Source organism: Pseudopodoces humilis, chromosome 1 (genome assembly GCF_049639895.1).
Source record: "Pseudopodoces humilis isolate 2021_Gansu_Grassland_sample_001 chromosome 1, ASM4963989v1, whole genome shotgun sequence".
Lineage (NCBI taxonomy): Eukaryota > Metazoa > Chordata > Aves > Passeriformes > Paridae > Pseudopodoces > Pseudopodoces humilis.
In genome coordinates, this window is record NC_142200.1 from 115829881 (window position 1) to 115845565 (window position 15685).

Here is a 15685-nt window from a genome sequence, read left to right on the forward strand (position 1 = left end):
GGAAAAAAATGCGTACCAATAAACTCATGAAATGTCACTCTAAATACCTTCTGTACAGTGTCTGACATCATCTCTGCCATGAGGAAGAATTGTATTTAATTTTTGCTTTTTAAATCCAAGGCCACAGCATTGGCTTTAACACAGATAAAATTATTGGCACCACTATTGACATTACTGCAGCTAGTACCACTCCTGCCCAGAGTACTGGCACAGATGCAAGTAGATACACCTTGAAAGGAACCCGTTACAGACTGAAGTCAGTCCGATTTGGCCCAGGAAGAACACGGTTTAAAATAAGCACCAGCAAAATGGCATTTTGAATGCCAGTCTGTATCATCTAGCTCTGCAGACTGCTCTTGTATTCTTTCCCTGGGCAAAATGAAAACGTGGAAAATGAACACGCTTTGGGGTGTGATATATTCTCATAATGATCATAGTCAAAGCACAGAAACTCGACACAGCTAACAGGGAGAAGGAAAGCCTTCTAAAAAGCCTATGGTAGCATGGAAAAAACCCCAGATGTTTTGAGCATATAAACCCCTCTAAAGATAGAAATAGAAGCTTTATATTTATGAACTTACAAACTTGAAAATGGTTATTTTACATGTTTGCAATTGTTCAGGCAGAGACTGGTAGCTCTCCTGTACTGCTGAGGTGACCAGTAACGCTACAGTGAAGACAGCCCTATAGTAATCCAAAGGCTCAAAACCATTCTGCAGGATTATGAATTAACACAATTATGAATTAACAAAATTAATTAAATTAATTAATCTATTCACAAATAATTCATAGAACAGGGAAAGACCAACTAGTAAGATGAGTCTGTAAATGATAAAGATGGGTGGGAGAGAGAGTGAATCCATCTAACTGCATGTGTATATTCATTACATCACTCAAATTTAATTTGTACCAGGAAGAAAGGAGGAGTCTTATCCTCTATCATCTTGCACATGATGAGATCATTTTGATCTGTGCAAAATGAACATGGGGTCTTATTCCATCAAAATCCTACATTCCCATTTAAGGATTTTTCATCTACCACACACTGGTCTAACTGACCAGACATATTATCACCTCAGGCATATTGTCAGCCTGCATATGGAGCTAGCTAGGATTAGCTAAAAGATACAGTTGGAATTATTTTTATAAATAGGAAATAAATAGCATGAGGGGTGGGGGGGTGGAGAATACCAGCTTATGATAGTAAAGGTAGTTTACCATTATATATATGTTATATATATGTACACATATATATGTATACATTATATATATATATATATATATACACATAAAAATATATATATGTGGAAAAATTATACTTTGTCATAATTTGTTAGCACTCTGGACACATCATTTTTCATCATGTACTTTGAATGAGAGAAAGATACACTTTATAAGAATCCTCCATGCTTATATTACAGCATCATTCTCTCTTAATAGCCTTCTGGCTATCCACATGCTTCATAGTAGAAATTATCTGCCAAAATCACTTAATGCTGAAGATACCATGGGACTACATGAAAAAGTCCACATTGCAGTTTATCTTCATTTCTTCTTCGATTTCTTTATTTTTCCATCAATCACAATAGTTGATTCCCTAATGGTGCCCTTGAGAATCCCTACCAAGAAAGCAGAAAGTCCACAGACTCTCTCTCAGTCAGATGTTTCAAGTGTTCTCTGAGGATCTTGTAAATCTTCCCTAATACAGAATGGATCATTCAGGTCTCAAAATGTTTAGTATAATCTTTCCTCCAGTCAGCCTAAGGGACCACAATCCTCAGGGTTGCAGCCCTTCCCCTAATTTTTTGAGGCTTTGAAAATGTCAAGACTAATCTTAGATTCACATAGGGTGTTTTTTTTTTAAATAAGTTGCTTGACCTTTTTGTTTCACAGATATTCTGTGCAATTGAATTGATGCAAGCCAATTACAAGGAAAGTTTGTCACCATTTTCTTTTTTTTTTCCTTGGGATACTTGTTGCCCTTCCTGCTACAAGAAGCAACTTTTAAGACTTCTGAAAATCTATAGTTACTGCTGATCTGACCTCAAACCATTCAGGAGCTATAAGTTCTCTCCTGGCTGCTCCTGATGTTGGCAGAGGAATTTTCTTCTCTCATAATCTACAAGAATTGCCACAGTAATACATCAATAGTAAGAATAATACCCACAACATGTGAAAAGCTTTTTATTATTTGCTTTCATTGAGTTTTACAAAGGTGAGGAAATATTACTCCACTTTAAGGGGAAAACCCAAGCAGCGGCCAATGCTACCTGCTCAAGGTCACCCAGTAGGGGAAGGTCAGAGCTGCAAACACAGACTTTATTTTATAAGGCCACACATAGGATTCTAACCTTATTAACATAAGTCAGGGTTGTTCAGCAGATTAACGAATCAATCACATACTCTTTCCATTTTCCATTTTAATATGGGCTGACACCTGGTCCCACTAATAGCCTTGCTTAAGCCACTGAGAGGAATCACTTTTTACAGGCTAATGTCAAAGGTTTTTCTTCCTCACATGCAATTTAGGTATTCATAATTTGCTTCCTGACTCTTATACTTGCACAAGGATAGACATATTTAATAATTGACTTTTTTAATTGTGTAACTTGCACTGACAAGTCCTGATTGAAGCAATCTGTAGAGTTGTGCCCAAAACAAGAATCTAAGAAGCAAACCCAAGCATTCCACCTTTCCAGATAAAAATATGTATACACAGAACTACCCTTCAGAAATATGACCTTCAAGGATGCCAGATGATACACCCTAGTTGCCCATAAGTCTCAAAAATGCCGTATTATTTTAAATTTAAATTAAGTATCCTAAAGCAGGAACAAACATACACAGACCACATTATGAATAACATAATTCAGCTAAATTCAGCAGGGGGTTGGAGGAATTATCTCATTGACCCAAGACCCAAATCTGGTCCTCTATTTGCTTATTCTGGCTGAAAAACAGTCAGTTACATCTACAAAGAACACAAATAAGGTTATCCAGCATTTCATAATATTAAGGCCTGATCAGGGTCTTTCAACAGTTTTCAGTGTCATTTCAAGAGTCACATCACTGTGTTCTGGCAGTGGATACTTGTCCACATGGAGAATATGTGGTTCGGCAGAGCATGTCCCTAGATTTCAGTGCAATTAGATTTTGATCTGAGATACTGTCACACCACTTATACTCAGGAAGCACATCTATAACATGTTATGGATTCCAGGAAGGAAAACATGTGATTTTTCCTTTTTCAGATGCCTTGCTACAACAGACAGGAGGCAGAAAGGTAAAGAAGACAACCTGCAATTTTACCCAGCATTCACTCCAAAAACATTATTTGAAGGTGATGGGATGTTATAAAGATTCAAAGAGAACAACTTTTCTATCAAACATATAAGAACAATGCTAAGATTTCCTGAAATTATCATCAATGTTTCTCAGTATTGTCCATCTTCTATTGTCATTATTGAACTTGAAAGCTAAAATAGCTAAAATAGTGTATCTATCATGGCCATTCCTACAGTACTTTGAGATAGGTGAGGTTTGATCTTTCCTTGCATTTCTTGGTTATAAATGATGGAACAGATGGGAAAGTTGTAGGATTCTTTGCAGCTGTTTTGTCTTAATGAACACGCCTTGGGACACATTCTTTTCAATGTGTACATCTCCTTCATTTCCTTTCTTAACATTTGCAGTGGAGCTACTTGAGAAGTAAAAGGTAACCTAAAACTTCAAATCTGATTTACTCTTTTTATAAGAAGGTTGTTAGTACAAATACTGAAATAAACACTTATGTGAAAAACACAGACTGTGAAAAGGGAAATATCTTTAGCAGTAGATTTTACAAGTCTTCCTAATTTTATTACATTCCAGCAAGAGTTACTAAGCAATCATTCTGCAAAGGTGTTACACCTATTGTGAGTGCCATGGAGAACTGTGAAGTTTCCTCATACTGTATAGCACCATTACAGAAACATCTGAGTTAAAAATAACTTCAAGTTTTTCTACTCCAAAGTATTCCTTAAGCTTTAAAATGTTTCCTTTCTTACCCAATGCTTTATGACCACAGCTGTGACAACAAAAGCATCATCTTTTTTCTCCCATTGATCTGGAAAAGGCTAGTACTTCTCTTCAGTGACAAATAATTGCACCTACAGCTGTAATAAACACAGACAGAAGTGTGGCGAGTTGGAATGAAAAAAAATCCACAGTGCAATATTATTCATTTGGTGTTTGCTTCCTTGCTCTCATGTAAGTTTTGGCTGCCACCATGTTGGTCTGGAGAAAGGCTCTCATCCAGCAAGATGTATGGCATCCACTTCCACCCCAGTGTACTACAACATTGCTGGGGTGGAACAGCAAGCCCAGCCTAAGTTCTGGCATACACATGAACTGCTTTTAAAGAGGGGAGTGAAGTGTTTCCCAAGACGAGTGAAGAAGAGTGGGAGAGCACTGAACTGAACAAACTTAAAAATATCTGACGATGAAACTGGTCCTTGGTAAACAGAACAGAATCACTCTATCTACTACAGCTCCCCCAAGAGTACAAAAGAACAAGATTATCTTTGCAATGGTCTTCAAGAGTGTTTCCTCTTTTGGTAGGGAATTGTCAACCAGAAAAACCCCACATCTGTCTTTTATACAACATGTCTTTTATTCAACATATCCACCAACTCAGTATGGCAGACACTTGAGAGGTAAGAGAAGGGCAGAATGTTGAAAAAGGGTGGAGTCCTTCTACCTCTTCAGAGCTGTAAAATTCAATGAGTTAGGGTCAAGTAAGGCAGCAGGGTGAGGCAGCTTGAGAAGTACAAAGGTTTTTACTTTTCACCCTTGTCCTGGTGGTAGTTAACACTGAGTAGAGCCTTTTCTTTGTGTATAATACAACATTTCTTGTAGAATCAATAACATCTCAGACCAAAGAAAAACTACCAATAGTCTTCCCAGAAATAGCACATTCTCAATCCTCGTTCACTCCTTTATCCGCCAGCTGTTTTAACTGATTAGTCAAAGGCACACTCCTTGTTGACATAAAATGTGTGGCAAAAACAAGTGTATAAATGAATAATTATTTCCAACACTTCCAATGAGATTAAGCGCTTATTGGATTAGGAAAGTAACAGGATTTAATGGGGTCATTTATGCTGCAACTCTAGTATAAAAATGTACAGTGCATGCATACATATCAGATTACTATCTCTATAGTCCATCTAGCTATAACCATTTAAATATTTTATCTATACAGCAGTAATACATTTTGGTCTCTTCCTTTTTACTACACTACAGGTGAGTGTCCTTGGGCATCACTGTAGTGAACGTGTGACATAGCTGCTATTGCCATTAGTGAAGAAGCTTTTTTCAGCATGAGCTAATTTCAGAAACTTATAACTTTCCCAGATCTGGGGAGCTTTTAAGTCTCAGACACATACACAAAATGCCTCTCTCATTGCCTCTCCTCCCTCTGCATGTTGCTGGAGTTGTCTCAAGTACTGCCAGCCTTCGTTCCTGAGAAAAAGAAAGGAACAGGAAAGGTTTATTTGGCAAACCCACATATGAACCACTGTATTGGTTGTGTTTGGTAAGGGTTTGGCAGTGGCAGGAGGGCTGTAGGGGTGACCTCTGAGAAAAGGCTGGGGGCTGCCCCATGCTGGACACAGCCAGCTCCAGTGAGCTCCCCAGCAGATACAGCACAGGACACAGCTGAGCCCATCAGGGAATTTGGGCTGTCTCTGAAAACGAATTTAGGAATGGCTAGAAAACATTGGACAGCCAGAGGAAAAGGAGGAGGGGGGAAAAGAGTGAGAAACAATAGAGGAAACACCAGTGCCAGAGGTAGAGGTTCTTCAGCAGCCTGAGGAGAGGACCATACCAGAGCAGATAGATATTCCTGAAGGAACAGCAACCCAGGAAGAGCCTGCACTGGAACAGGTTTCTTCCTGAAGGATTGTAGCCCATGGAGAGGACCCACACTGGAACAGAGAAAAAGTTTGAGGAAGAAGGAGCAGCAGAGAGAAATTGTCATGTATTGACTGTTACCTGCATTCCCCATCCTCTCCACAATGCTCTGAGGGGCTATGAGAGGAGTCAGGACTAAAGGGGGGGATGTTAAACCTCAGGAAGGGGGAAGCAAAGGAGTTGTTTTAGTATTTGTGTTCTTGTTTCCCACTACCCAAATCTATTTGAACTGGCAATAAATTATATTCATTTTCCAAAGCTGAGCCTTTTTTGCCCATTCCAGTAGCTGACAATTTATCTCCCTGTCCTTACCTCAAGCCATAAGCTTTCTCATTCTTGATTTTTTCTTATTTTATCCCACTGTCCAGCTGAGGATGTGGAGTACAGCTGGGTGGGCAGTTGGCTGCTAGCCAGGATTAACCCACCACACAGTTTGTAAGTTCTAGATTGATTTTTTCAGACAGTATGATGTATAGGTGGCTTTGTGGTGTACCATGTGTCTGTTTTATGGCTAATTTGAAAAAGAATGATCCTAAGCATCTGTGCCTTACTTGTAAGATCAGTATGGACATCTGAATTGACAAAAAAGAAGTTTCTTTTTTAGTCTAGTCTGCAGGGCAATGCCCTGATGCTACCTTGATCTAGAGTTGATCAGGAGAGTCAAAAGTTACTTGGTATGGGAAATAGTAGGAGGATCAGAATAAACAGAGGTGTCCACAAAAAAAGGCTGACTGAATCCTAAAGAATACTCAAAAGTGTAGAATCAATCAAGAGAGGAAATAGCAGTAGGTATTTCTCTATTTTGAGTGACTGTTTTCTGACTTGTCTAAACTGAAAGAAGCCTGGTTTACATGCCATCTGCACTCTGCCTTCTGTATGTTTAATCTGTTATGTGTCCTTTAAACACATGTACCTGGCAGCTTAAGATCCTGAAAAATGAGGACTAATACTGTCAGTAGGAGCCTACTTAGAAGTGACAGAAAAACAGCTTTTTTTCCAGGAATAAAGTTAAATCAAAGAGTCAGTAACTAAAGTTGTTGATGCTTCCATTCACAGGAAGATCGGAAAAAGTGAAAAACACTGAGCAAATATAAGCTTTCTTAAAATATTTTAAACTACATTAAATATTTAACTTAATCTGAAGTGGACATTTCATTGTGATTTTGGGTTTATTTGCTTTTTAAAAACACATTTCAAGGGAAGTTGAACATATATAGTATATTCAAACCAAAAAAATGATATCATTTATTTTAAAGTATTGCAATGAAAAATCAAAATACGTCTTCCAATCTATTTTAAGGAGTTTAAGGGAAGTTACTTTTTGTTTGGTTGGTTTGGACAAGTAACTTGATAAAATGAAATCAAATTCTCAGACTTGTTTGATGCTGCTGAACCTGCCTTTTTCATGTATATGAAAATACATATACTGTCAGATGAAAAATATTGACACTTTACCTGGAGCCAGACACAGTCCACTTGGGGTGTCAAAACTCTGGAGCTGTCACAAGGGAGAAGTCTAGGAAAGGTTGAGGGACAGATCAGTGCTTCCTATTGATCCCAGTGAAGTTGCTTAGGTTTTTGAACACCAGACAAAGCTACAAAACATATAACAAAACCAAAGGAACAAAAGGCATATTCCCTTTGATGTCCTTTTATTTAGGTAAAACTTCTAAAAAAGTAAAATAAGATTGTACCTTACTTCCTTGGAAAGTGAATTTAAAATTTCATTAATATTTCTCTTCCTTTAAGCTTTGTGAACAAAAGTCTGGCCAAAAGATGCAGACAGCACAGAATGTCAAACTGATTACACCAAAACTGGATTCTGGAAGTATAAGTCAGTATTAAAGAGCAATGATATTTTCACCAAAACCATCCACCCCTCTTATTGCTAGAGATGACACACCTCTCACATTTGACCATTTAATGACAGGACCCTGCTCAGAAGCATATACTTAGCTTCAAAAAAAGGGAATATCTTGTTAAGTCTAGGCAAAACTCTCATTCTGAGAGCTGAACGTCTCAATACCTCACTTTGGGCTCCTAGCAAATTCCTGTCCGTTATATCTTTAACAAGTATGTTCATGTGGTTAGAGTGACCCAGGAGTTGGTCTATGGGAGGTACCCATCTCTCATTTGTCAGCCTGACTTTTCCTCAGAAAGAATGGGAGTATTTTGGGAGGTAGAAAGGCATGGCTGACTCAGACCATTATTATTATTATTATTATTATTATTATTATTATTATTATTATTATTATTATTATTATTATTATTGTCATTGTTATTGTTATTATTGTCATTGTTATTATTATTATTGTCATTGTCGTTGTTGTTGTTGTTATTATTATTATTGTTATTATCATTATTATTATCATTATCATTATCATCATTATTATTATCATTATAATTATCATTATTATTATCATTCTTATCATTATTATCACTATTATTACAAGGAAATGGGGGTGAATGAGGAGGAAAGAAGGATGCACAGCCCTGCCCATACACAACCCCTGCAGCCTGCTGTCATACTGGAGGGAGGGAGGAAGTCAGGCAGCAACACCTCTCAGAGTCAGAATGGGTGGAAGGAGGTGGCAGAGGTGGAGCTGCTTCCAAGTTTCAGCAAAGAATAAAGGGAGAGTATAAACTTACCACAGCCTGCTTTATGTGGGACAGGATAGGACAGGAAGATGGGAAAGAAGAAAACAAGCCATCTGCTTACCAGCACCCAGAAATCCAGCAGAAACACTAACTTTCAAGGTAGGAATCCTGAAGTGGGATGCTGCCCCTGAAGCTGTCAAAGCTGGAACATGCTGAACCAGGACATGAGTTTCTTTGGGCCTACTTCTCATCTCAGCCCCTGTGGTGTGAGATTTGCTTGCACTGACTGTAGTCAGGGCTGAACCTCACACCACATCTATGCTTGTAGTAACCACAACTGCATCAAGTCAAACTACTTTTGAAATTTTTCTGCCTTTTCTTATCCAAATGCAGGCTTCATTTTGTGAAAGGCCAATATACTTTTTGCTTTGGGATTTTTCTGGTGAAACTTCTTGTTTGTGACAAAAGATCATGTAGCCAAAGTTAAGAGGGTCATGAGGTGGTATGAGGTGTTCTGGATATCAGTATGTATTTCAAAGATACATAAAAAACAGTTTTCCTAAGGAAAGGGGCATCACTTTCTATCAGTAACAGAAACTGATCTCACATTGGTGGAAGGCAACATTCCAACCAAGACAGAGATCTCAGGGCCAAGTAAAGCCACCAAGTCTCCAGTGTCATGGAGACAGGATCTTTCATGTCCATGATGTGAAATGCATTTCCAACCATCAGACAATCCTGATGATATGAATGAAGCCAGTCCAATGCTCTTTACTTAGTTTTCTTAGGTCCAAACAGATTCCATTGCTGATGGGTTTTCTTAAGAATGGGCTTTCTACCTTTTTTTCTTTAAGAATGGTATCTTGGACTTTCTGTACTTGCTCAGGCACTCTGAAACAGATATAGATGTGCACATCTTCTCACCCTGTTCATCTCCAAAAATCTCACCACATCCACACAGTCACTGACTGAACAAACTGACTGAATTTTCCCTGTCTCAGGATCAAATCAAAAAGGGACTAACTTATCTGATACTCTTTTCCATAGCATCATAGTGGACAGTATCCAGGTCCCACCATCACAATTTGTTTTAGAGGATAAAATCACTATTATTTAAAAGAAGGCACTGTGTTCTCAGTGGTGTGCAAACAATGGTTCAAATATTCTATGCCTGTAACTTAGTCCAAATACATTATTTAAATTGTGTCGTCAAATCTTTTCACGTTTTCCTTTTTAAAATAAAAAACATAAAATGTTATGATAGTGCAAATTGTTGGAACTTAAATTGGACAGAAATTGGAAGATACATAGCTGTGATTTCTGCAACTGACCTACAAAAAGGTATGTCATAACCACCCCCATATATCCAAAGTCCAATAAATAATTTTCTATGCTGTTTGAGTGCAAAACATCCAGATAACAATGAAGCAAAACAATTTAAAGGTTATTTGTTACCTTTTAACTCTGTTCACACGTACATTTGCTGTGCAAAGCTAAGTGGCATTTTCATGAAAACTTGAGGCAAATTCACTACATGTTATTTTATTTCCATACTCACCAAACACACAGGTGTTCACATACATTCACTCTTATCTACATCAGTGACCAAAGCCGAAAATAAAAACTGATTTTCATGTTATCTGCACCTCTATCACAGTTACAAATCTAGGGCTTGAGAACACCTTTCCAGCTTGCAGCTGTTTTATATATGAGGACTAATGAGCTCAGCACAGAATTTCTACTTTTCTACCTTCTTTTTGTTCCAATAAATACAAGAAAGCAAACAAACTATGCATGACTCAAAATAATTTGACCTAACATTTTATCTTTACCCTTTTCCTATTTGAAGACCACTCATCATACATTCCTAGCTCTTTTCCTGCTGTCCTCATAACTGAGCTACTCACATCTGCCCTCTCCCAAATGTTCCTTCTATTTTCATTCTGATCATCCACATAGGAGTGATCATATTCCTTATCAGAGGAATTTGTAGACATCACCATTACCCACACAACAATGTCTTCCTTTCCCACATGTCCTCTGGGATCAGTACAGATGGGCCTAGACTTAGACTTCCTTTGAACACTCCTTCCTTGCACGACTCATTCTTGTTTTCAAAAATGCTCTCATCCCTCTGTGGTTGGATTTAGAGTAATCTATGCATATTTGGTGACCAAAATTCACAAGTACAATCCAAATAACCAAGTTTACAACAGCTAATCTCAAGAAAGTTGATTTGCATGAGAACAGGCTCTTTGCTGAGAAGACATCACACCATTACTTCATTTCCTCTGCTGGCATCCTGTGGAAGACAAGGTAATTTTAAGATTTTAGCCTGCACTTTCAAATTCACATATATAACTAGTCTGAATTATGCTTAAGATTTGTCCTCTGCAATCATGACTCATTGCATCAGCTACTCTCCAGATGTGAACAAAGTGTTTCTCCCCATGCAGAAACGTGTTAGTGCAGGAGACAGGACTTGGTCAGCAGCTGGTGTGCGTAATTGTAAAGGAATTCACTTCTGGTATGCACAGGAGGACCACAGAGTCATCACCTCAAACACTATCCCACTACATATCCCACAATATATATCCCACAGTGTATCCCTAAAGAAATTTTCACAACAAAAACAGCCTGAAACCAAAGCAAGAAAGATGGATGGACAAAGAGATGTCTTTACAAGTGTGGCAGACTGAAAACGGTAGTTGCTTTCTTCAGAGAAGCTGAAGCTTTAAAAAAAATACCCAAAACTCATCTTTAAATTGCTTAAAACACAAGCCAAATATGTTTATCCTGCATACACCTTGTCAGGCAGACAGTGTCACTCTGCTCACACATGGACACACATCTGTAGGCCAACCACAGGTTAAATACATCAGTGTCACGCTGAAGGAATCCCCATCCCAGTGCACTCATTTTTGACTGAGAGCAGATGGGACCTGGACATAGATTTGTAGAGTTTGCACAGTTTGCTTAAAACCCCTTATATGTAGGTTTTAACTTCTGTCTTAATTCCTGGTTGCATATTCATTTTCCACAAGCTTGAACATAAGAGCAAAAAAATTATGAGTCAGTCAGTAAGAGTATACTTCTTTGTAACTAGAAGCTCAGATTTCAAATACTTGACTTTTGTATGACTTGGACAAATTTACATTAAGTGACAAGTGATGTCACACTGCTGAAGGACATAAATGTCAATATGTGATATATAGTTCATACAGTTTCAGACTCAAAAAAAAGAACTGTAGTAGGGAAACTGGAATGATTATTTTTTCAATACCCAGGAGAATATTCAGCCTCTGTTTATCCCAGCAGGTGCTGCATATGCTCTGCACTTTTCAGTTGTTCTGAAAACAACTGGAAAGTTCTAAGGATAGGGCACAACCTGAGTGGTCTTCTTCTTCAAATATGGAAGGATTTACTCAAAATGTTTGTGAACAATCTATCTTGAATATTTTTCTGTCTTCAAGAAATGTACAAAAAAAACCTATAAGGATGTATAAATGCCTCAGTTCTCATCAGCTGTAGGATTTGGTAGCATCCTTCACACATTTGGAGATTGGAAGATGTTTGTGTTATCAGCTAAGCCCACCAAAATCTAACTGGCATGGAGCCAGAGCTGGAAAAACCATCAGCTAAATGGAGGTTTGTTGTTCATACTAGGGTCTTCTAAATTTATAGTATCATTTCCACTATGAGCTGATGTCCTTCAGCTCCTTTAAGTCTTTTTCCTGGCAATCCCCAGTTCCAGCCTCTCAGAGAGTTACTTTTGTGGCCTGCAGGAGATGAAAACAGTGTGTTCATCACGAGTCACTCCACCTCCACGTGAAGGGATGAAACTTAAGAGACTGTCTGCTGTCAACTTGGTGCATATGGTTTGCTTTTGAGACAACATTTTAAATTATGACTGAGGGCTCCCACTCACACAAGTGCCTCCAGCTTTAGCCTTGCACACTCACAGTTGCCGAGGAAGCTATTGCCCTTTAAGATTAGCTCAGACAAAGCACACCAACATAAAACTGGTTTCTGCCCTGAACCACATTACAGTTTTCACACTACAATTATTTTATCAAAGTCAATCTTAAAAAAGCCTCACTTTTATTTTAAAGTACCGACATTACCTTCCTCAATATTGCACCCAAAGAAAAGACATGTTACAGAGCAAATAATACAGCCAAAGTAATGATATAAAAGTGGAAACATTGTATGTGTGCAAAGAAGGTAAGACTGCTAAGAGAAAGTAAAAAAAAATCCCATGTTACCCGTATGCAAAACAGTATGAAACTATAATAAAACTACAGCTACTTAAGGGAATAGGGCATAGTATGCCTGGATGCAGAAAGAAAACAGATATATGTGCATATTGATAACATGTTTAAGCTCTTGGAAATCAGTTAAATCAAGAGTGACTAAAACAAAATGTTACCCCTTCAAATGCAGAGGTTCTGAGCTTCCTATCCAGTCCACGGTTTCTTGCTGTACTCCGTACCTCAGGGCTGCTTGAGCAAAGTGAACTGATACAGTGGGAATAGGAATGCTTCATCTCAAAGGCAGCTGTATTTTTAAATATATTTTTTAGCACTTCGTGATGTATTTGCCTGTGTCAGGAGACTTAAATATTTAAACAGGGTGACAAAGTTCATTTCAACCTCAATGACAGTCAAACCCCCTGACATCCCCCTTTTGTAATGTGAGCAGAATTTTCTTCATAGAAATAGCCCACCGCAAAGGAGTGGGGAAAGGAGAGGAAAAAAAAAAAACAAAAAAACTTTTATTCCAACTTTTAAAGCCCTGAAAGTCTTTGCAGTGTCTCTTTCATCTTTACCTACTGAGTCACCCCACTCATCTCCTACCGGTAGATATTTATTTTCCAAATCAGCTGCAGGCACCCATACCGCGGAAACCAGCGGCCCGCCTCGCCGCTCTGAGGGGCACGTGAGGGGAGGGCGGCAGCCGCCAGGGAGTCCCAGGGCCCGGCGCTCGCCAGCCTCCCCCCGGCCCCGAATCCTCCCCGGCCACCTCTGGCTGCCTCCCTCTTTCCCAAGCACAGCTCTCAGGTCTGCCGGAGGGGTGTGCCTGTCCTCCGGCAGAGCCGGCGATGAGCAAGCGCCTGTAAAATGTGACAGAACGAGAAACGCGGATTCGGTGCTCCCAGCCGGCCGCCGCTTCCCCCGGGGGCTCTGCCGGGTCACCCGCGCGGAGCCACCTCGTGGCCCGCCCCGGGAACGGCAGCCAGCCGCCTTCCCGTCCCCGCGCTCCTCCCCTTGCCGAGGAAACGTGCTGATCCATCAGCCGGGCCCGCTCCGGCTTCCCCGCTCCGGCTTCCCCGCACCGCGCCCATCCGTGCACCGCCTGGGGTCCGCCGCCGCCGCGCACACCCTGCAGAGGAGCACAGAATAGCCTGAGCTGGAAGGGACCCACACGCGAGCACAACCCTTAGCTCTGCACAGGATATCCCCAAGAATCACTCCGTGTGCCTGAGAGCGTTGCCCGAAGGCTTCTGTGGTTCTGGTTCGCCGTGGCTCTGGCCACAACGATGCTGGTGCAAGCCCACGTTGGTTGTTGTAGCTGGAACACGGAGGAATAGGCAGAGCACAGTGGCAGAAATATGTTCTGGTGGGGTGGAAAAAGGTAATGGCTGTCCTCAGGTGAAGTTCTTGGCTTGTATTAAGGAACAGCCTGCTTGAGAGGAGAGGCAGGAGAGAGCTCTCACAAGTCCCATCCTTGCACCATCCCTTTATGCTGCTGTGGAGAGAGAGAAGAAAAGATCGGCTTAGGAAAGACCATTCTGGGGGAAATTGTTCTGTGAAATACATCTTATGATGAACAGTACAAAGGTATGAAAAAAATCGCGTCTTTGGCATGGAGAGTTAGTAGTGACTACACTGGCAAATCAACAGCATTGGAAGAGACCTTGAAGGTCATCCAGTCCAAGTATCAGTCCAGCACTAACACCGTAACCCCTAAACCACTAAACCAGGGCTAACCCCTAAACCACACCCAGCACCAGATCCAAATTTAAACCCCTCCAGGAATGGTGACTGCACAGCTTTCCCGGGGCAACCCATTGCAGTGCCTGACCACCTTAACAGTGAAAAATTTTACATAATATATAATCTGAGTCTCCCATCTCAGCTGAAGGCCATTTCCTCTGGTCCTCTCACTGCAGTCACAGTAGAAGAGACCAACCCCCAGGTCACTACATTCTCCTTTCAGGGAGTTGTAGAGAGGTTCCTCCTGAACCTTCTCTGGAGTAAATAACCCCAGCTCCCTCTGCTCTTCCTCATATGATATTTTCTAGACCTTCTATGAGTGTTGTTGCTCTTCTCCAGACACATTCCAGCACCTCAATGTCCTTTTTAAAGTGAGGGGCCCAAAACTGAGCGCAGTACAAACACCTCAAGAACGGCTCAGTCAAAAGTGGTTTAATCTGACTTTACTGGGCTGGGTGGGGGGTTTTTTTGAGTGTGTGGTTCGTTTGTTTTTTTTAACCAGTAGGCATGTGGAGGTGCTCTGAGGAATGGGGCAGGAAGAGCAACATCTGGAGCTCCCTCTGCTCTTGCTGTGTGTCTCTCATCACAGTGGGGCTAGCACATGGCCTGAGCAGCCTGCGGGAAGGAAACAGAAACCAGCTCGCTCCTAAGTACACCAGGGTGCTGCAAGCCCTGTTTTTCACTTTGTGAATTAAAAAGCATAAGGAAATGGGAAATGGGGAAATCATGCCTCTTGCTCCTCCAGAGCATTGCAGGCCAGTACCCTGTCAGACCAGTTTTTCAAGCACAAGGGTGTAAAAATGGCTTCCTACACACACACAGGGCTAACACAGGAATCCCCCAGGCCCCTTATCTTCAAACAGGAACAAGACTGAAGAAGCTGATTGCCCAAGCTATTTTGACATTTATGCCCACTGTGGTCTTTTCTTTGTCCTTAGATCCATCCTTCCATAACCAGCTAAAATGGACATGGTCATCTACACAACGGACAAAATATTTTATCTATGAGCCATTTCTGCTGTACAGCCATGCCACAGGCCATGAGACTCAGGGAGGAGCAGAATCTTCCTACCAGGAACTTCAGCTTCCTATGCAGTCAGGGAGAAGGCAAAGAAATTAAGTTTCTCCTTCCTCCTCCA